The following is a 21,592-nucleotide window of genomic DNA, read 5'->3' as shown; positions in this document are numbered from 1 at the left end:
TGTCAGCTGGATGTTTAGGAGAATTTTTAAAATCTTTATTCTTCTTACAATGTGGCAAAAGCATTATTCACTGAATAACTTTTAGGAAGAACCCTGTGTTTTGTTTTTGTTTTCATTCTTCAAAAGAGTGCATTAAGAAACTGCCAGAGCTAGAAGGTGAGACACTGAAGGCATGTTCCTATGGCAAAGGAAGCTGGTTTGACTTCCAGCCTGAGGCCATGATGGGAGAGAGGAGAGAAATGGACTGATGGGAGAAAGGGAAGTCAGTGCGATGACAGAAGGCCACATCATGCTCTGCAATGGCCTCTCTGACCTTTCTCAAGCCTCTAAACTCATAGGTGCAAACAGATTGTTTGGTGTGCTATGATACAGGATCCATGGAAATTGATGAAGGGCCTGAGTCTGCCATGCAAATTGATAAGGATGGAATGGGCAGTGTCTGGGAAGAGGCTAAAGAGGAAGTAAACTCCCTGGGAATTTTCAGAAGTCTCTTGGGAAGACTTCAGTTTGTCTCAGGCAACAGACTTGGGGATTAAAGACTGTTTACCTGTATCTGTCAGAGACAGGGATTCTCCAGGTGACATTTCCAGCAACCATCTATTTTACAAATTTCTCTGTAGACTTGTAGCAGTATTCTAATGATCAATTTTACTGAGAAAGTGATTAACACCTTCCATCTACATGATCAGATGTTTTCTTCAGCTAAAAAATATTTTATTAAATAATCATGGTAATTAGGAGCACAGGTACTAGAGTCGAATAACTAGGGTATGCATCAAGGATTTCCCATGTCTAAGTTGAAGAACCTTTCACAAATTACTTTGCCTCTTGGTGCCTTGGTTTTCTTATTTGTAGAGATAAAACTTTGCTTCCACTTGTACTGTTCCATGCAGCAGTAATTAGGTGCTTATGATGATGTTTTAGCACAGACCTGGCACAACACAAGGGATTGATAAAAGTTAAATGTTATTATCACTGCATATTTGACTAGTGATTCTATTCCAATTATTCTAGCTCCTTCCTCAGGAATGCCTATAAGTCTTTTGCTATTTCTCTACTCAGAGGCATTTATATCTTTGCTTTCATTTCATATTAATGTAAAACTTCTCAGGTGTTCTCTAAATTACTGGTTTATTATTTTTTTCTTGTTCTTTAATGCCAATAATGTGTGCTTTTACTCTGCTATGTTTTCTTGCATTTTTAAATCTTAGTCATCTCTTATTTCATCTACTTATGTTTTTATTTCATTACTTTCCTTCCTAATATGACTGTCACTCATTTATGTACACTGAATTCTAGTGCTTCTTAAGAATGCAAAACTTTTCAAATTTTCGTCTTGTTTCTATATTAAATGGTTTTTCATAGCTGTTCACTTTTCTTATATTTTGATATGCAATTTTACTATTGCTTTAAGTGTTTTATGTGTTTATGGTTTCTAATAATAAACAAATTGCTTCTTCTTCCTGGAAGAGACACGGACCCTAATGTTCTGGTTACCCATGAGCAGGCTGTGTTGTTTACCTGTGGTTCTTCTCTCTACCTTCCTGGGTGTGAGTAGAATCTTGGGTTTGCAGCTGAACATCGGGCTGAAGCATAGGCTGAAGAAGACATTTTTCTGATATGGAACTTCTCCATCTTCTATAACTTCATCTTTGAAATACATGAAAATCCAGGGGATATCGTGGTACCAGTGTCCTTACTCTGCCTTCATCTAAAAATCTTTACTTTGGCTTACCCTTTCATTTATTCATTCAAAACAAATGGCTATTTAGTAACTATGAATAGCATGTCTACTCTATGCCAAGTACTAGTAATAAACTACTAATAAAATAGATCTGATCTCATCTCTCAGGAAGAACCCACAAATTATCCCACAAATATATAGTTGTGAATTATTGTATACTGTGCGGGGAAAGAGTAATGGAGTGAATATATATTCCAGAACAAAAACAAATCCAATGTTGGACATGATCAAGGAAGACTCCTCTGGCACTGACATTTAATCTGATAATTGAAGGGTAAATGAGAGTTATTCAAAAGAACGGGAGGGAGAGCATTCCAGATGGGGGAAACAGGACATGCAACACACACTGAGGCAGGACTAAAAGAAAATATGTGGCTGGAACACGATGTATAAAAGAGAGGATATAATGCAATGCTTTGGAAAAGTAGCCTAGGCCAGCTCAGGTAGGGCCCTGCCAGCTCTTTTTAAGGACACTGATCTTCAATCTAAAACCAATGAAATGCCACTAACCAGGTTTTAAGCAGTGTAGTGATTGATATGCTAGAATTGGTCTTTAGATGATCAACCTGATTGGAGAGAAGAACATGAATTAGGGTGTCAACCATGGACACAGTTAGACCAGCTAGGGGCTAGTGGAATGCATGTGAGAAGATAGTAGCTTCTACCAGGGTAGTTGAGTAGGAATGGCAGGAAGTGGGCAGAATGGAGAGATTTTATGAAGAGCAACATAACAAAATGTGCTGGAAGAATGGAGACAAAGAAGAGTGAGGAGTCAAGGATGCCCCTTAGGTCCTGGTTTGTGCAGCTTTGCTGGTAGAGTTTTTCATTGAGATAAGTTTAAAAAATAGTTTTGGAAAGAAAAAGCATGAGGTTATTTTTAGTAAGATTGCAATTAGAGGAGCCACGAAGACATCCAAGTAGAAATGTCAAAAGGCAGTTAAAATACAGATCTGGAGCTCAAAATAAAGGTTTGGGCTTAATTTGGGACATGTGTGAGTCTTTGGCAAATGGACCTGTGCTCTGGACATCTTTGAGATCTCCAAGAAAGAGGAACTAACTTGCATAGAGAAGTGGGTTAGGACCGAGCCATGTGGAACTCCACATTCATTGGCTAGGGAAGAGAATAGCCAGCAAATCATATTAGGCGAGAAATGTCCACAATGCAGAGAGAAAATCAGGAGAGGACGTGTGAATGCAGCCACAGGAAGAGGGGGCTTCTGGAAGGAGTAATGGTCAACAACGTCAAATAAGATATTTTGTCACCTTTAGCCTTTCTTTCCTATTTTTCTAGCCAGGCCTGTAAAAAACGTTATTCTGGGGGTTTCCATCTGTGAGTAGCCATAGAAATGGAAGTAGTTGGGAATGGGAGGAAGTGAAGAAAAACATTCAGGCTGGACAATAAGTACTAATTGTGTGGAAATTTTCTATGTGGCGCAAATCCTGTTTCTCAACCAGAGAAAGGGGCTAGGATTGGGGTTAAGATTACACAGACTCTGGAATTAGACCGCCTGGGTTCAAATCCCTCTTCTGCTTCTTCGCTAGCTAAGGAGTCTTGAGCAAGTTTTCTGTGCACAGTTTCTTCATATATAAAATGGAAATATAAATATTACTTATCACATATTGTGGTTGTGAGAATTCAGTGAATCAGCATTTGCAAAGTATTCCTGCTGATGCCTGGTGCTTAGGAACCCTTAGTGATTATTAGCTGGGCTTACAACTTCGAGTGGGCAAGTTCATTCTCTTCCTAGGGGTTGGCAGAGGCAGACAGCCAGTGTAGACCTCAGTAGAGCCTCCTTGCCAGTCTGCTCATTGGCATCCTTTTACCTGGTTGCAAGGATATATACTCTATTCTGTTTCTTCACATGAATTTTACAGGGCAGTAATAGAAGGTTATTAGCCAGAGAATTGTTGTATGGTATAGTTTTAAAATTTTATTTATTTGACCAGATACTTGAAGAAGTAATCAGCCCCTTATAACAGACAGAGCTACTTGTCGAATAGACTGCCAACTAAGGGCTCAGCAAGCTGATAAGACCCTTATGTTTTACTCCCCTGAACAAATAATATAACCCCTTTCAAAAGTATGCTGTCAGCACCCTTTACAACAGGCTCTTCAAGGTTGCTCACCTCACGGCCCAATAATAAGTCAGCACCACAGAATATTCCACAATGTTGTAACCCGTCACAGCGAACAGCTTGTGGTGTGACTTACTGAACCTGAGTCTTTTTTTTTTTTTTCTGCCTGTCACCTTAGAAAACAGCTTATTCAAGATCTTAGGCCTGTGGTCCTATTTTCCATGGAACATGATCCATTCATAAGTCACAAAACTTCAACAGTATGAAGAGTGAAGAGACCCATTCCTTTTTCCCCACCTGCCCAGTTAACACACAAATACCTCAGCATTGCCACATGCAACTAATGGTATTGGCCACACCTGAATCTTCCAGAGGATTTTTTTTTTTTTTAACATTTTCTTACCCCTACATTTCAAATCACTAAATATAGTATGACACTGACATTTTTTTTTTTACCTTTTTAAAAAAATATCTTGGGGAGCTTTTTAAATTAGTATACAGATAACTCCCTACTTTTTTTAAAGTTGCATATTATTTCACTGTATGGATATGATGATTTATTTTAAAGGCCCTTATTGACAGACTTCTGGTGTGTTTCCAGTCCTTTGCTACTACAAACAAGGCTGCAATTAACAACCTTATAGGTATATCGTTTTGCACCTGTGCAAGTATATCTGTGGGATACATTCCCAGGACTGGGATTACAGATCAAAGGGTATTTGCATTTGTAATTTTGACAGATATCACCAAATTGCCCTCCATAGGGGTTGTACTCATTTAAATTCCCACCAGCAATGTCTAAAAAGGGTCTGTTTCCCCACAGCCTTGACAACAGGGTGTGTTTGTGATCTTGTGGATTTTTGCCAATCTGATAAGTAAAAAATGGGATTGCAGCGCGATTTTAATTTCCATTTCCCTTATTATGTATGAGCTCATGCATCTTTTCATTTAAGAGCCTTTTGCATTTCCTTTTCTGTTAGCTCTGTTCATATGCATGATCCATCCATCCAGTGGGTTGTTCCTTTTCTCACGTATTTTAAACATGTCCAGTCCTTCTCCTGCCCCCCTGCTACCCTGCCTAATTTTTAATGCACTATCCTAGGATCCAATTCTTGTGTTTTTGGTCAAGACACATTCTTTCCTGAATTCTCTGTTAATAAGCACATGAGTGTGTTTGTGCAGAAGGGTACATGAGACTATTATTAGAAGTGGAACGAAGCAGGGACGGATGGCAATTTAGGACTGACATTCAAACTCTGCCTTTTTTTTAAGCGGTGATTCTGGCAGACTCTCTCCACTTTAGCAGGGTTTCATTTCTTCCCAGTTCTGAGAGAAATGTGCAAATTAGAGAATATGTGTAACCTTGCTAGAGTGGTCCCCCTGGAACAATTATTCTCAAGATAGTAGTTAGGAAAATGGTGGAGCAAAGAATAGAATTTGGGGGAAATTGTCGAGGAGGAATTACTCTTACCACCACCTGTCAGTCACCTGGAAATCCATCGGTAAAGAAGAAAAATGGCCAGGACTCTGTCATCACTGGGGGAAGGCAGAGTGAGTGTCATTCTTAATAGAGATGCTGACATGGTGGGAGAGATCTTCTGTGACATGCTCCCTGCCAGGAAGAAAACTCATTTCCTAGGTGTGCATATCTGATCTGCCTTGTGCTTTAAAATAGAAATGATGAGCCCAGGTCAGGGGCTGCCCTGGGGTGGGAGGGAAACATAATCAATGCAAAAATTGACCTGGTAACATACACTCACATGAGGTAATGGCTTGCTCCATAATACCGTTTAAAGTGAAACTCAGGAAATGGTTTAATATACGACCACCAATTCAATCAAAATAAAACCAGGCGACTTTGATCTTAATCTAAGCTCTGTCACTTATTAGCTATGTGTCCTGAGACAGGTTGTTGAACTACTTTTGGGCTCAGTTTCCTCTTCCGCAAAATGCAGGGGTGTGTTGCAGCATCTCAGGGCCCTCTTTCAGCTTCATGCATTAGGATTCTCTGTAGCACCACAGCCAGGTTTCTAGCAAACAGAGCCATACATTTCATTTCTAAGCATCTAAAGGAAATTTACTTTTAAATAGTAGTTATCACTAGTGGAAAAATAATTGAAAATTATTTGTGGTCATCCACTCATGCTTCAAGTTCCAAGTCAGGTTCTAAAACCTTCCCAGTTGCCACTGACAACTTATTGGCCTCTTCACTAGCCCATCAGCACCCAAACACCTGGGTTCACAGCATATCTGACTTCTCTCCGGTTATTTTGCTGAGTCATCTTCCAACTTCCATCCAGTAAGTTTTTCCTTTTTTTTTCCCCCCTCTTTTTGTAAAAAGAGAAATTCTCAGGCAATCTCCTTTACTCTTGACACTTTGGCTCTTACTTGCATGATGATGAAAGGAAAAACGTGATTACATTGATACTGGATTTCCATACTTGAGCCAGTACTATGATTAGGCATCCTATATGATGTCTCATTCATGTTGTTATTGTCATTGCTTCTAGATTTAAATGATCAGATGCGGGTTTTCCTTTAGTATTTTGTATTTCTGATCACAGAATCTTAGAGATGGAAGAAACATTAAATACATCCTCCAGCTCCATCTCCCACCCATTTCAAAATGACTTATACAGTATCCCTGACAAAGGGTCATGTAGTTGCTGAATACTACAGCTGACAAGAAACTCACTACTGCACAGGCAGCTAATCACATTGGTATCTTGATAATGGTAGTATGTGACTTCCCATTTTACCCCTTTAAAAGCAGTGTGACATTGACCCATTGTTCTCTATGCCTTTCCTCATCCTAAACTATTAAGAAACTGAAACTCAAAAAGAAGAGTGACTTTCCCTAAAATTATCACTTTCTCCAAATTAGGAGAAAGCACTTGGCAGTTGGTAGTGTCAATTTAGTGTTTATTTAATGGTAAAAGTGCCAGCTACCAGCTGTAATCTTTAGTAGCTGTTTTGTGTTGGGGATGCAATTCCAATTATTACATTTTATGAATTGATTTCCATCAAGGTTGAGACAATCTATGGATGAGTCTGGATTGGAGCACAGAAGTAGGATTTTGTCATAAGCTTTGTTCATAAGACATGACTTCAGGAAATTCACTTCTCTGAGTTTTGGTTTCCTAATAGTATGTAAAATAAAGAGAGAAGACTAGACAATTTCTAAACATCACCTCTCCTCAGCTTTAGCTTTTAACGAGGCAAAGACAGTGCTATACAAATAGAAGATACCTAAACCACTGATAAATAAATGAGTGAATTGGATTTTTATGACCCAACAAACATATAAACAAGGTAAATAACCATCCACAAGACATAGGCTCAGGGTTGCCAGAAAGTGTTCAGTTACCACCAATATCCATGAACATTCAGATCAAATATGACTTTCAATCCTTGGTGACTTCTGAGATGACATTTCCATTTTAGGCTCTTCAGTATTTTGTGGTATTAATGATGCTGGCTCATTATAAATTTTATCACACCTGGAAGGGGAGCACTGAATTAACCTTATGAATTACTGGGTTCCTTTCAAGAAATTGTTTTGATGATGGTTGAATGTATTGGTTGGCCTAGGAAAGGGAGTGGGTCACATGAGCTACTGCTAGGTTAGTGCAAGGGTCCCTGTGGGGAGTGCAAAGAGGAGTGAAGTAACTAAGGGAATAATTATTTGAGTGAAGCCAAATCTTATTTGCATGCTCAGCCCAGGCCAGTTACTGGTTACGACATTGATACACATGGAAGATTATTTTCTGGCACAAATCTGTGTGTGGAGAATTTAGTTGTCTGTGGAAAATAACAACTACCAGAACTCAGGAGAAAAACTGCCTCCCTAAACTTTGTAAGATATCAGTAGTGATTTGCCCCACCGAGGGCTAACAAAAGAAGTTGGGCCTTAGGGAATAATCTGAACACCCAAGAAAGTTTTCCAAAATTGAGAAGATTTGACTGATTCATGACAGAATTTAGCAAAGAATTTCACTACTTAGCTTTCACCACCGTGTCCTAATAAATTGTTGGTTTGGCCCATTGTTTATCTGGTATTACTCATCTGATAAATAAGAAAAATACAACTAGCATGGAGAAGAGGAAGAACGTTGGCCTGAGAATTAGGAGATCAGAGTTCTGGTTCCAGTTCCATGACTCAGGGCTGTCCCTTTTTCATCTGTAAATGAGGGGAGAGATGACTGCTAGTGTTTCTTCCACATTAATAGTCCATACACTTATTTATAAAACAAAAGAATCATATCTACCTAAATTTCACATCTTCAATCCAGAAGTCATTGAACCTATCAGTTGAAAATTTCCATGTAATTCAAGTGGCAAATTCCTTCCAGCCCACATTTCTCTTCAAGATAAACTCTTAATTCTAGACTATATATTTTACTTACCCTCCCTTTGCAAATGGTAGTCACCTTTTAAACATTATACACCTTCCTTTTTCCTCTAAAGATCTCATTTTTTTTCTAAAGGTTTTTATATCCATGAAGCCGTAGGATAAACTAGACTTTTTCTCTAAAATCTCCCCTGACTAGAGTTGTCAGAGAAATGCAGGACACCCACTTACATTTGAATTTCAGATAAACAATAATGTTTTAGTGCAAGTATGTTTCATGAACATATGTGTGATAAAAATTATCTGTTATTTATCTGAAATTCAAATGTTAGTGGCATCCTGTATTTTGATTTGCCAACTCTAACAACCCTATCTTTGACCAGACTTCTCTCTTCTTTTCCCCAGATCCTATAGATCTCTGTTTGAGTCATTCCATGTGTACTTACATTATTATTCATCATTTTGAGTGTCTGTGTCTGTCTGATTTCCCTAACTAGATTAGAAATTCTGTGAGACACACAACTGGGTGTTACACATTTTGCATCTTCTCCTACCCCCAATGGCACCTTTTATCATTTTGTAATTGGTAGATTCCTGTGGGACTCCTTCACAACTGATGGACTTGCTCCCAGTTATCAAAACATGGGCCGCCTCTTCCTCAAGCAGACTCAGACAACATAATCATGTGTCACATTTGCCTAGACCCACAGGAAAATAGGATGAGACTCAATGAAAATTAACACTGGGTCCAGAGAAGTTGATCAGTGTTACCAGCAACAATGCAAAATAGAACGTAATCTATTTCTAGTGAATTAAAAAGTTCTATGAGGTCATTGCAGAACTGCATTTTTGGCTAGACAATTTTGTCCTAGCTACCCTTTAACCTACAATTTCTGTCTTGCAGGACACTGAACCAACCTCCTCACATATATGAAATGTCTTGTAAGGTCCTGAGTTCCTTTTTGTGTCCATGTGCAAACATTCAAGGTTGTATATCCCTTCTACCACCAACCTACCTTCCTCCTCTAAATAAAGTTCTTTACTTTAACTTCCTTTCAAAAACTGAATCTATTTTTTTCCCTTTTGAGTCTTACCTTCTTCATTACTCAACATTTCTCAACACACCTTGAACCTTTGCCTGCCCTTCTGCTTCTGTCTCCAATGCTCCTCACCTCTGCCTCTCCAAATCCTACCCATTCATAGAGTCACTGGTCTGTGAAGTTGTAGAGCAAAAGGAGCCCTAGGAATCTGGTCTAACTACGAAGAATGATGAACCTCAGGTCTATGCAACAATGCTCGGGAGCAGAGTGACTGAGCCACGACTCAAAAGTGACCCCAAAGTCTTTTATTTGTTCCCTTTCCATGTTGCTTCTTCAAGAATCATCTTTAGCTACCATATCATCTCTTTCTGAAAGATTTTACTCATCATTGCAGCCAGAAATTTTTTTTCTGTCTCTTCTAACCTCAGGTGGCATTTTGGTTGTAGCCCTCTTGAGATACTTAGTTATTTTTAGGTTGTGTTTTTGTTATTGGCCAGGTTCTGAGAGAAAGCTATTCCCTGCACTAAGAGCAAGGATACTGGTGGTCCCTGGGGTACTGTTTTTCTAATGTCCTGATGGTGCAACTGGAAAGAATAATGAGTAGATGGTATTGCCCAACATCTAGATAATATGACTAAGGCTTGAGTAAGCAAGGGCTATGACTATCCTTAACATTCTGGGCAGTGTTTAGGGTAAAGAAGCCACTGTGGGAAAAGGGAGCAGGGTTTTCTGGATGATTCCAGGGTTACAGATTAAGTATGGTGGAGAAGAAATGGTCTTGGGCAGAATGTCATCATATCTCATTATATTCAACCTAAGCCCAGGATAACTTGTCATAAAGAGAGATACACAAAATGCAAAAACCTAATGTAACTCTGACTCTGTGATTAGAGCCTTATCCAAAAGCTCTGGAGGTAACACCAGTGGAAGCAACCTTAGAAGAGGAATGAGTTGGCAAGAGGCAGGAAAGCACTGAGTAAGAGCTGGCAGTGTCAGTGTCAGCATCAGATCAGTTATAGAGTGAGCTGTGTAAGTGCACATGCGGCAGCCTCAGGTCTCAATGTCAGAATGAACTGGCTCACCAAAGAGCATCAAGAAAAATTCCATACAACAGCAGATCACACTTAGTCAAATTTCAGAAAAAATTATACTTCATATGGGAAGTTTTGCATCAACAATCTACCTTGTGGCTATTAATTGACTTTAAAAAACATGACTTTTTATCAACATCATTTTCTTTCCAATTTTTTCCCCAATGTTGAAACAAGAGGAGTGTATTTAGAGTCAACAACCACACATGGCTAATCTCTCAGTGAGTCAAACTCTCAAACCCTTGCTTTCAATGGTTGTGTATCTAGTCAACAAACAACCAAGGGATGGCTCCTATGTGTCAGGCATGGAGCCAGGCCCCATATGCAGCAGAAAATGAAACAGGCATGACCCCTGTCATCATTGAATTTGGTCTCATGATGCAAAACCATAAAACACCCTTTATGCACCATTTGACACAAGAATTAAAATATCCAAAAAGTTTTAATATATAGAGCGCAGGAGATTTTATAATGAAAACTCTTTTTTTTTCATTTTTAGGAATGTTTCATTAGATGTGAGCATCATGTTCAAGGCACTGAGTGCTTCATAAAAAAAAAAGTTCCTTTTCCACCAAAACAATGCTCTGATTTGAGTGCTTCATCAAAAGAGAAAGATTTCTCATGATAAACCATATTCTAAGCACTTATATCACAATATAGTAAATTTTCAAAAGTCACTTTTGCCAAGATATAAAGGCTCATGTACATAAATTCTATGCTTCAAATATAAGTATATTTCAAAAATATTATTAAACACTATTATTTACTGAGTGCTGCTTATATGCCTCCTATTCTCACTCTTTTTTGTGGTTGAATTTAATCAACACACAACTCTAAGGAATAGGCATGACTCATTATTTTCATTTTACACTTGAGGAAACTGAGGCACTCAGTGTTTTACATATATAAAAACGAGTATGAGGTTCAGCCAAAATTCAAATACCGAACGTCTGGCTTCAAAGCCCACATGGTACTCACCATAAATAGAAATTTCATACTAGAAATCATATTGTTTTCTTACCCTCAGGAGCAATTTAGGAAATAAATTAAAAACTTTAAAGTGGTGATTTAAAGCAACTCACCGTTTTGCCAGTTATGTGTTACCTTAAGAGAAAAGTGCAAGAAATGAGAAAGATAAAGCTTGATAAGGATGACACTATCACGAATCACATGAAAAGAAAAGAGGATTATTTAGCATATTGAATATGAAGTTGTAGATTCAGGGCAACATCAAGATGGATGAACTCCCCCCACCAAGCTGTTTAACAAAGTGGCTCTCTGTCGAGCTGGCCATGCCGAGTAGTAGCAGATCTGCAATGATGCCTCTACCAAGCTCACAATTATACAAATGGTGAAGCAGCAGGAAAGCACATAGAAGAGGGCTACACAGAAGATACGAGCTCCAGTCAGGTCATGACACAAAGCCACAGAATTTAACTGGGAAATGAGCAATGCTTATGTGTCCAGCATTGTCTCAATTGGTTTCCCATGCAGAGAGCTCAAAGAACATCCTATCTGATATGAACCAGGCAACAACTGAGAACAAGGACCAGCCAAAGTCATCAGAAGGGTAGCACAGTTGCTGCTAGCAGGTAGGTGGATTACATGGGATGCTTGAGTGAAAGGTGAGACTCAGAGGCAGCTGGTCTAAGTTCCCAAGTTTCAATGGGGAGTTCCCAAGCCAGAAACCACCCATTGATTGTTCATGCCCAGACATCCATATCCTGGGAAGCAGAGATTACAGATTTATTTATAAACATGTCTCACCGTCTCTATAAAAGCCTTGATAAGGAAAACCACACAACTTAAGTTGGTTTGTAGACCTGATGCTTCACACACTGAGTGCAATAATTGTTTGTCAGTTCTGTTGCATATGTGCTTTCTTGTTTGAGTTTATAGGAGGAAAACATTAGCCCCCAAATGCTTGGTTTGCCATCCTTTTGGTTGTGGTCAGTTGTTGTTGAGAGATGTGCTTAATGGCTTGTGGTAAAGATCTGACATCCAGGGCTGCCCCGAGGCTTAATGTTGACTCAACTGAACATAAAAATCAACAAGAATAGTGATATCACTCAGTAGTATATGGTGTGTAGTAAAAAATAAACTGTCAATATGTTTGAAAGTCATTACGTCCCACACTGTCAACATAAAATATATCAAGAGGCTGATTGAGGCAATAACCTCTCTTTATAGAGCACTAGGAAGCAGAGATAAGGATGTTCTCTGAGCAGTTGTCACAATGCAGGGCCAGAAGTTGCTAGCTGACTTTTCCCCCATTGACCATAACATCTCCCTAGGAATCCCGAAGGGCAGCTCCAGGTTCCTGACAGTAGCCTAATTCACCACATCAAGAGAGTTATGAGGCCTGACCAGAGAGCCACTGAACCTCACAGTCAGCCAGGCTGGTGCTGCCCTCTTTGGGCCTCTTGCCAAACCAACTCAGGGACAGGGGCAAGGCTTGAGGCCTCGGTGGAACAGGATAAGTAACCACATCTAGTTTAGGGGGCATGAGAGTAACATTTAATGATCTTGCATTGGGAGTGAGTTTTGGTATTGGGAGCCGCCTCTGTATTTGCTGCTTCATTCTTCCCCGTTGTTACAAGATGTTGGCATTGCTATTTCTGCAGCAACTATGGCACATATGGGACTTATGTGAACTGCTCCGATGCCACAAGTCTGGTGAGTCCTGAGACTGGAATTTGGCCTCAGTCTGTGGATATCAGAGCAGATCAGCATCTTTACTGGGTCCAGCCAATTAAACTCAGAATGGAATCTGAGTCAAGGCCAAGAAAGATCTTGAGGACAATGTGCCTATGTTGTGCAATGTTTGTGTTATATCACATTTTAAAATACAGTTTATGAAAAGAAAGAAAACAATTATAAAAGACCTGAGCACACACTGTGAGTCAGATCATAAGTCCTATTACCATCCTATCCTGGAGAACCTTATCCTCAGACATGAGCACTGTTGCAAGTTTGACATTCTTGAGAGCAGGTTCCAATGCTGGTGAGAGGAATCCACCCAAGCTGGAACTGTCATGCCAAATTCACTTTTAGATTAATTTGTACAGTATTTTAAACTTCTTAGGAAAGGTCACTAGAGACCTCCCAAAACATATATTCTCTCCTGCTTGAAGAAACACATGGAGTTAGTCTGACAACTCATTTATCTTGACTCCCACGATAATGTTTAGATGCTTCCTAGACATGTCTATCATCAAATGCTCTGTGTTCCAGAAGAAATTTTTCCAGCTGACCTAAATCATGACTGTAGACAGTAACTGTTCAACACACTTTGTGGTTTCAGGAATTTGGAGGTTGGTGTGCTCAGGAGCAAACCCTTTGATGGTCTGTTGCACCCTCCATGCAACTCACTAACGGAAGTCAGTTTCCCTCTCAAATTCCCAGATGTGGCTCAGTCCTGTTTTACCTCTTGAATCTTCCTGAAAATAGAGCAGAGACAGAATGAGAAACACCTAGACGCAGAGAGGAAGGATGAGCCAGTGTTGAAACAATCCTGATGAGCGTTCTGTAAGACTTTCAACCCTTTCCTTTACAGTTGCTTTTCATTCTCTTTACAAAAATGTATTCCCAAGTGGCTTGGCATAAAATACTAATTCTTCAGGTGCAGGCTTTCCTGCACATACTGTCTACATGTTTTATCTCCACTATGCATCTGCTTGGTTCCCTCTGGCTTTGAGTTCTATCCCTGTGTATGCGTGCTGCTGCTGCTGAGGAGGGACATGAAGAGAGAAGTGAAAATCTGATTGGTCCTCAGTTTGCAACTTCTCACAAAAGTGATGGGGTGAGAGCATGGGTCAGGGAGGAAGAAAGGGGTTTGTGTGTGCAATGTATAGGCTGGACAGAACTCCAGAAGCCTCTATCCAACCCAATTTCATAAGGGATGCTGGCAATTGGTTGTGTCCACCAGGGCCTCAGCAGCTTGTCTCAAAAGTTAGGCAAGATTATTCTTTACTTGAAAGCACTAAGAGAGATTGTTTATAAAACATGACGATTTAAGCCAAAAGAATGATTAAAATGAACTGTTAATGATAACTATGTATTTCATTACAAAATAAAGTTTATGAATAGTTAGCTATAATGTACAGTGGCATTCTAATATCATCTCCTAATTTTGCCTCATAAAGAGATATGCTGGTTGTTCTCACTCATAAGTGGGAGTTAAACAATGAGAACACATGGACACAGGGAGGGGAACATCACACAACAGGGTCTGTTGGGGCAGTGGAGAGTTAGGGGAGGGATAGCATTAGGAGAAATACCTAACGTAGATGACGGGTTGATGGGTGCAGCAAACTACCATGGCACGTGCATACCTATGTAACAAACCTGCACGTTCTGCACATGTATCCCAGAACATAAAGTATAATAAAAAAAAAAAAAAGAAAAACAGACATGTTAGTAACTTTTTCCTGAGGTCACCAACAACATTATTGTTTATTTTGTATCAGACAGCAATGCTCCTTCTCCTACATCCCATTTCTGCTGATTCATCACAGTCTTTCCTCACTGGACTGATTGTTTTCCATTCCAGGGCTCTTATTAATAATTTTAATTTCTTCCATCTGCAGATGCCCAAACTTCAATGGGAGCTTATGCTTCTGGAGGGAATGCTGACTTTCCTTCCTCTGTTGTGGAAAAGGCTAGCTGCCTGGTCTTCTAATTCTAGAAATGACTTTGATGTGCCTGCAGTTCTCTTCCACTCCAGCTTTAGCATTCTGCCCTGCCTATATTCTCTCTGCTGAACTTTTTCTCTCCTCTTCACTGTGATGAAGTCAGGGACAGACTTCCTAATTGTCCTAATTTGGAACAGAGCTCAGGCCATAAAGCATCCTCCCTGAAGCAATCGATGGAGCAAGCATCTTCATCTCATCACATCCAATATTATGAGCTAAATAACAATAGAATCATAAGATTTCCTCAAGCCACGTTAGTGTTAATAATGGCTTCCCTAAATATATTTTGTTAAAACATTTCAGCATTTTCTAATTATTTTCACACATATTTCATTGCTTAAATGTACTAAACTAGTCAGGACCCATATTCTCATTTTGCAAATAAGAAAATGAAGTCTCAGAGAGGTGCACTATGTGTTTAAGTTCAAAACTGGTGTCAGAAACACAAGAATTATTGTCTTCTAAAACTTAGTTCATGATTCTTCTTGCTAGATGTGCTTATGGAAAACTATTGTGTGCAATGACTTCTGGCAAATAAAATCAGTTGGCCCAGGGGAAACAGGCTATTTAAAGGAGTCCCACTGTGAATCATTTTGTGAAGTAAACATTCTCTAATGCATCCATTTTACAAATCTGGATTTTCAAAAATGTGTATCTGCTGAAAGTGGGGTACCTGTGAACCTCCACGTTTCAGACATTAAATCATCCTTCACGTCCCTTCTGATTAGAGGTGGCTGTAAGCTGGCTGAGTCTGTGACGTGTATAAACGGCAGCAGCAGAGGGGCAGATAGAGCCTCCGACAGACACTTGAGCAAGTCTAGTTCGTGGATTTGGCCATTGATCAGCTGCTTTCTATTATCTGCCAGTAAATGATTCCTTCCAGGTCTGAAGGGCTGAAGAGCTTGGCCCAGGTCAGCACATAGTTTCTGTTCACTACCTCTTTGCTTGACCCTGTCTTACCTTCCTCTGTTTCCTGACTTCCTGGTACCACCACTCCCAATTCCAATGGGGGATTTTGCTATAAATACGAACCCTTGATCATACTTTCCCCTTCTACATTTTTGTCTAATCCTTTCCCCAACCTTGTTTCTTCTGATCCTGCTAGTTGCAGGGTCCTCAGCTCAAATAGATTCTCAGCCCTGGATGTATATTAAACTAATCTGGGGAGCTTTCACAATTTTTCCAACACTGGGGCTCCATGATCAAAATTCCAACTTAATTGGTCTGGTATGGGGCTTGAATGCAATGTTTTCTGTTGTTTGATTTGTATGCTATGTAGGTGAATTTAACATACAACAAAGTGGAAGACTTATGATATACTTGATGGCCTGACATTGACCCTGACTCCTGATTATCAAATGGTCCTTGCATTGGGTTGAATTGTGTCTCCCAAACTTCATATGGTGAAGGTCTAACCCCCTCAGAATGTGACCTTATTTGGAGATAAGGTCTTCACAGAGATCATCAAATTAAAATGAAGTCATTAGGGTAGGCCTCAATCTAGTATGATTGGCATTCTTAAAAACAGGAGAAATTTGGAGACAGACCCATATGCAGAGAGAATGCCAATGTGAATATGAAGAAAGCCATCTATAAGCCAAAGGGAGGAGCCTGCAACAGATCCCTCCCTCACAGCCCTCAGAAAGAACTAACTTTGCTTATACCTTGATTTTAGAGCTCTGGCCTCCAGAACTCTGAAACAACAATTTTCTGTTGTTTAAGCCAGCCAGTTTGTGATACTGTTTTACAGGAGCCCTAGCAAACAAACATTTCCCTTAAGACCTCATTGCAGTTGCCCTGATCCTGGAGCACAGCTGGAGTGACCAATTTGTTTCAGTTTGCCTAGGGCATTCCTGGTTTTAGCAATGAACATTCTAGGTAACAGGAACCTGTTTAATTCTAGGGAAACCAGGAGAGTTGATTACCCTAAACAAAGCATAATAATTATGTGTATAGGTTGCAGTACCAGACAACCTAGGTTTAAAATCCATCTCTGCTCATTCTTGGCTATGTTGCTTTCAGCCTCAGCTCCTATAGCTGCAAAACGACCTATCTTGTAGTGACATTGTGTGGATAACATGGACCAATGTGTGTAAAACTCATAGAACATTTCCTGGTACAGCATGAGTACTCAATAATATTTAGTAAGTTAATATTTTATATGCAATTAAAATCAGAAAATAGTCATACAAATATATTTCCTTTTGAGATAGTAAGATAGTTAAATGGCCTTGCTTTAAATGCTGAATGTAGTCAAAGTTACTTGACTTCCATTCACTCATTCCAATCCTGCTTTTTCTTCATGTATGACTGTAGTATGGTCTTGGCATTTCTCAGTACTTCTGCTCTTTCTTACATGATGCATATTTACCACAAGACTGGCTCTAGAAATCAAAACAAACAGGAAAAGGAATTGTCTTAACCATTCGGTATTTTTTTTCCCATCCCCTTGCAATACCATGAGAGAAACCACCCATGGGCAACAGGTAACAGGCATGACCTGGTCTGACAGTGAAACTTCTAACCAGTCAGAACCAAAAAGGTTCACTCTGGAAAGAAGGCAGGCTTGCAAATGAGGAAGTGTCAGTTCTCTGAGGACAGATAGAGGTCAGGAAGAGAATTAACAGAGGGATGTTACTGAGGTAGAATTGCTCAGGAAGCAAAGGCATCGCTGGGCAGCTATGGAGGGTTGGGGTTAGTTCAGACAGAGGGAGCTGCACCAGTAAAGACAGGAAGATATGAAACTGCCTGGCATGTTAGGAGACTGGAAGTAGAAGATCACTCATAAAGGAAAGAAGAGAAGTCATGTTTCTACATTCTGGCTTCCCTGGAGTGTACGAACATGTAGGGAAACAGCAAGAGATGAATTCAACCAATCCTAACTTTTCCCTCTTTGGCATAAGGCTAAATCACATAATCAACACTTTGTGAGAACTGCCTCCAAAACCAGATTTTTAATTCACTGAGGATAGGGCAGTAATTTTTACTTTTAAAAAATCCTCCTAGTAAAATTTTGGTATAAGTCACTTACTAGTAATAGTTAATTATGTCAATAACTCTTTCAAGATGGACAGATGTTGAACACATATATTCTGAAATTATTGTATTTGGAATCTGTGTGTTACCTTGTAGAATTTATTGTGCCAACCCCCTTTCACCACCCTTCCCACCCTTAGGCTTATCTGGAATCTGAATCTGTCCAAACCTGCCTCACTATATTCCAGCTACAACTCCAAATTGACTTCTGTGAGCCCTGGTAGAATATAAAACTAGGGCTTTGGGGAAAAAGGTCATATTTAGAATAAAGGTTGCACGGTGTTCACATCTAAAGCCATTTTTATCATCTTCCTTATTTTAGTTGTCTCTTTATTGCTTGATTTTTAATTTTACTTTCATTCCTAGCAATTTTTGAGTGTCTTTGATTTCTCTTTTCTGGACCTCTTTGCTTTTCTCCATATTAACTGGTCCCTGATCTGAACTTACAGATTTTTCTGGATGTGTAGTCATCACTAAAGCCTTTCTATTCAAAAGGTATCAGGGATTCTTGCCCCTGGCTATGCATGAGAGTAGCGTGTGAATCACACGTGCAGTTTGTTGCATAGCCTCTGCCCAGGAAATTTTAATTCAGTAGAAATAGAAGGAGTACAGGTACCTGTAAAACAAACAAAATACCAAACAAAAAACATCGAAAAGGAGCAGAAGAAAACCCACAAATCATTCTCATGTGCAGGCTGGGATGAGAATCATTTAATTGGACATAATATCTTAATTTCCATAGGCCTGCCATTTTCTATTGCTGCATAAATCCCAAATTGTATTGCTCATCACAATGTAACAAACAGAAAGACAGACGAGTCCATATGTCCGCAGGTACCAGTTATGGGACCACTACAAATTCACTATTCTTGCAAATTTTAGTGCAGAGACAACAACTGTAAGGAGAGAAGATGCAAACATCTTCTATTTCTATCTGGTCCACTAATTATACCTTGAATAAATATTAGGAGATTTAGGGGTAAGAGGAGGGTCAGAACATAACCTTAATAACATAAAACCTGTTTGGAAAACCAGGTAAATTTTTAGTCTTGTGAGTTATTGTAAGCATCATTGAACATAAACATTCTTAGAAATCAGATGCTTTCAATGAAATCTTGAGATTCAAAGCTGTAGGCTTTTAGAAAAGAAAAACTGAAGGGTGGTTTGGTTATCATGATGCCTTCAGTGGGGAAAACAGTCCAAGCATGAGAAGCCATGGTGACCTTCACTAAGCACAGCTCATCTCTTCTGCTGCCACTTCCCCTTGGTATAGCTCTTTAATCTTCGAAGTGTGCTGACATTGTTCATTATCCCAGACACCAACAATATTCAATTGGTTTCTACAGGGATGTCCATTTTATGAAGCTGAATGTGAATGAAAGACTTTGGTGTAAGTGGTGCACTTATCAAACCAAGACTTTACCATGTTATTCATTAGGCAAATGAATTAATGTCAGGCCTCCTTATCTATTGGGCCATCAAGGGACAGGACAGCTCCTTGACAGGATTCTTTTATGAACAGTTATTTGTGTGAGAGAGAAGATCTTAGGGAAAGCCTGAAGGGAAGTGCCAATGAATTAGAGTATTTTCTGCAGAGCAGATGCTCTATGAACAGGGAAGGAAAGCTGCATTGTAAGACTTAATATTTCATGTGCTGCCTTGACATCTTTGAGCCTCATAGGACCACAGGGCCCTAACTGTGAGTTCCTCTGCTTTCTCCAGAGATGTCCCCAACCCAGCAGAAAGGCTTCCCACCTGGCTAGTTCTACTATCAACTAGACAAGCTGCACCCCAACCAGTCCTTAACCTAATGGGTTTCACCTCCCTTCCAGCCAGCAGTTATGCAAACAAGCTAATCACATCCTCCTGTGGGAACCAGGGGTCACCTTACCCTCTTGTTATTACAAAGCCTGCCTCCCACATCCCCCGATGGTTCCCTCTGTCCTGAGTGCAACCCCTAGGTGGCTTTACATGATGTGTGGTGTCCTCTCCCCCAGCTCACCCCCTGGACTGTGAGTACACATGACTAATAAACTGCTGCCAGCCTCATCTGCATGGTGTCAGTGTAGGTGTGCAGTCATCTAGTATTAATTTAGGGTGGGGGATGTCTTCCATCACCAAAGGGGTAAATAGGAGGCTCAAGTTCTGTCTGTCTGCAGAAGCACTTTGCCCTTGGTGATCACAAAATAGGCAGTCAGGGCCCTGGTTTCCAAGACAAGCATTTCCAATTAGGTCTGTAACATAAACCCCCTTAGACTCAGTTTTTCTGTCTGATACACAGACATCATAACATTGGTATCCACCTGCTGCATAGGTTTTTATGACATCTAATAATGGTGCTTTTGAACTATATAGGCACTAAAAATCTGTAGAGCTACTCTATAATGACTGAGTTGTGTTTTCAGAATAATTTTCTTCACTTAGTCTGGGATGGAATGGGGTTACAAAAGCAACTGAACAGTGCCTTCTGAGTGATCTAGAACATTCTTTCTTAGCCTTCCTATACCTTCCCCTGAGAAGTACCTGGTGGAGGAGGAGTGAGAAGAAGAGGGAAAGGAGGAGAAGAAAGGAGAGAGGACAGTATGCGGCCAAACTGACAGAGTAGTGTTATTTTCCATTGCAATATTCTAAGACAAATATGCCTAATTGTACCACCTCACCTCTGCATATAGAGCACGGTTTGGGCATGAGGTACAGGGATGAGCAAGAGTCAAGAATTAGACATGCACTCTGACTGTAAAGGACATTATAATATAACTTGGGTGACAGATACCTTTAAGTGTCTTATAAAACATTTCATGAACAAGCAAATATTGAGATATCTTTTTCTCTCTGCATTTTTCAAACTCTTTTATCTTTCAAATTTCTACAGCTACATCAAAAGTCTTCCCCAAAGCTCCATTCCTCAATGACTGCACAAATTGCTAGAAGTTTGGGATTGACACAGACTGTAAAGTTCAGTTATGCCAACCCTGATCTTCCCTTTCCAACTTGCGTGGTGTGCAGATGTTAAAATAAGCAGGTGTGTGGGGTGAGAATAAAGTACCTATGACTAGAGGCTTGGGGGTGGGGAGAGAAAGTTGCATAATGGACGACTGGGGAGATTTGCCACATAATGGAGTGGGGAAAGAAGACTCAAGGGAGAGTGAAGATCACTCGTAAAGGGAAGAAGAGAAATCATGGAGGCAAATGGCAAGGTCAGGAGGCTTGGAGGGTCAAGTCCATGTGAAAGGGAGCCCAAAAGTAAGATGGAAGCGTGGCTGATCCTAGAATGGCTTATTCCCTTTACTTAAAAAATATTAAATTTATACTGAAGATAATGGAGAAGCTTTAAAATATGTGTGTGCATGTGTGTGTGTTGTGATCAGACATGTGCTTTAAGAAGCTCACTGTGGCAGTAAGTAAAATGAGATCTCACTGGCAAATTGAAAACTAGGGAGGACTATTTAGAGACTCAAAGTCTGAAAGGGGGAGGGATCAATCCATAGCTATAGCTGCCATGAAAGGAAGAAGTGGGTTTGGTTTATGTACACTTCGTGTAAAAGTAGAATTCAGTGTAT

This window comes from Pongo pygmaeus, chromosome 17, assembly GCF_028885625.2.
Source record: "Pongo pygmaeus isolate AG05252 chromosome 17, NHGRI_mPonPyg2-v2.0_pri, whole genome shotgun sequence".
NCBI lineage: Eukaryota > Metazoa > Chordata > Mammalia > Primates > Hominidae > Pongo > Pongo pygmaeus.
Note: the sequence above shows the minus strand (reverse complement) of the source record.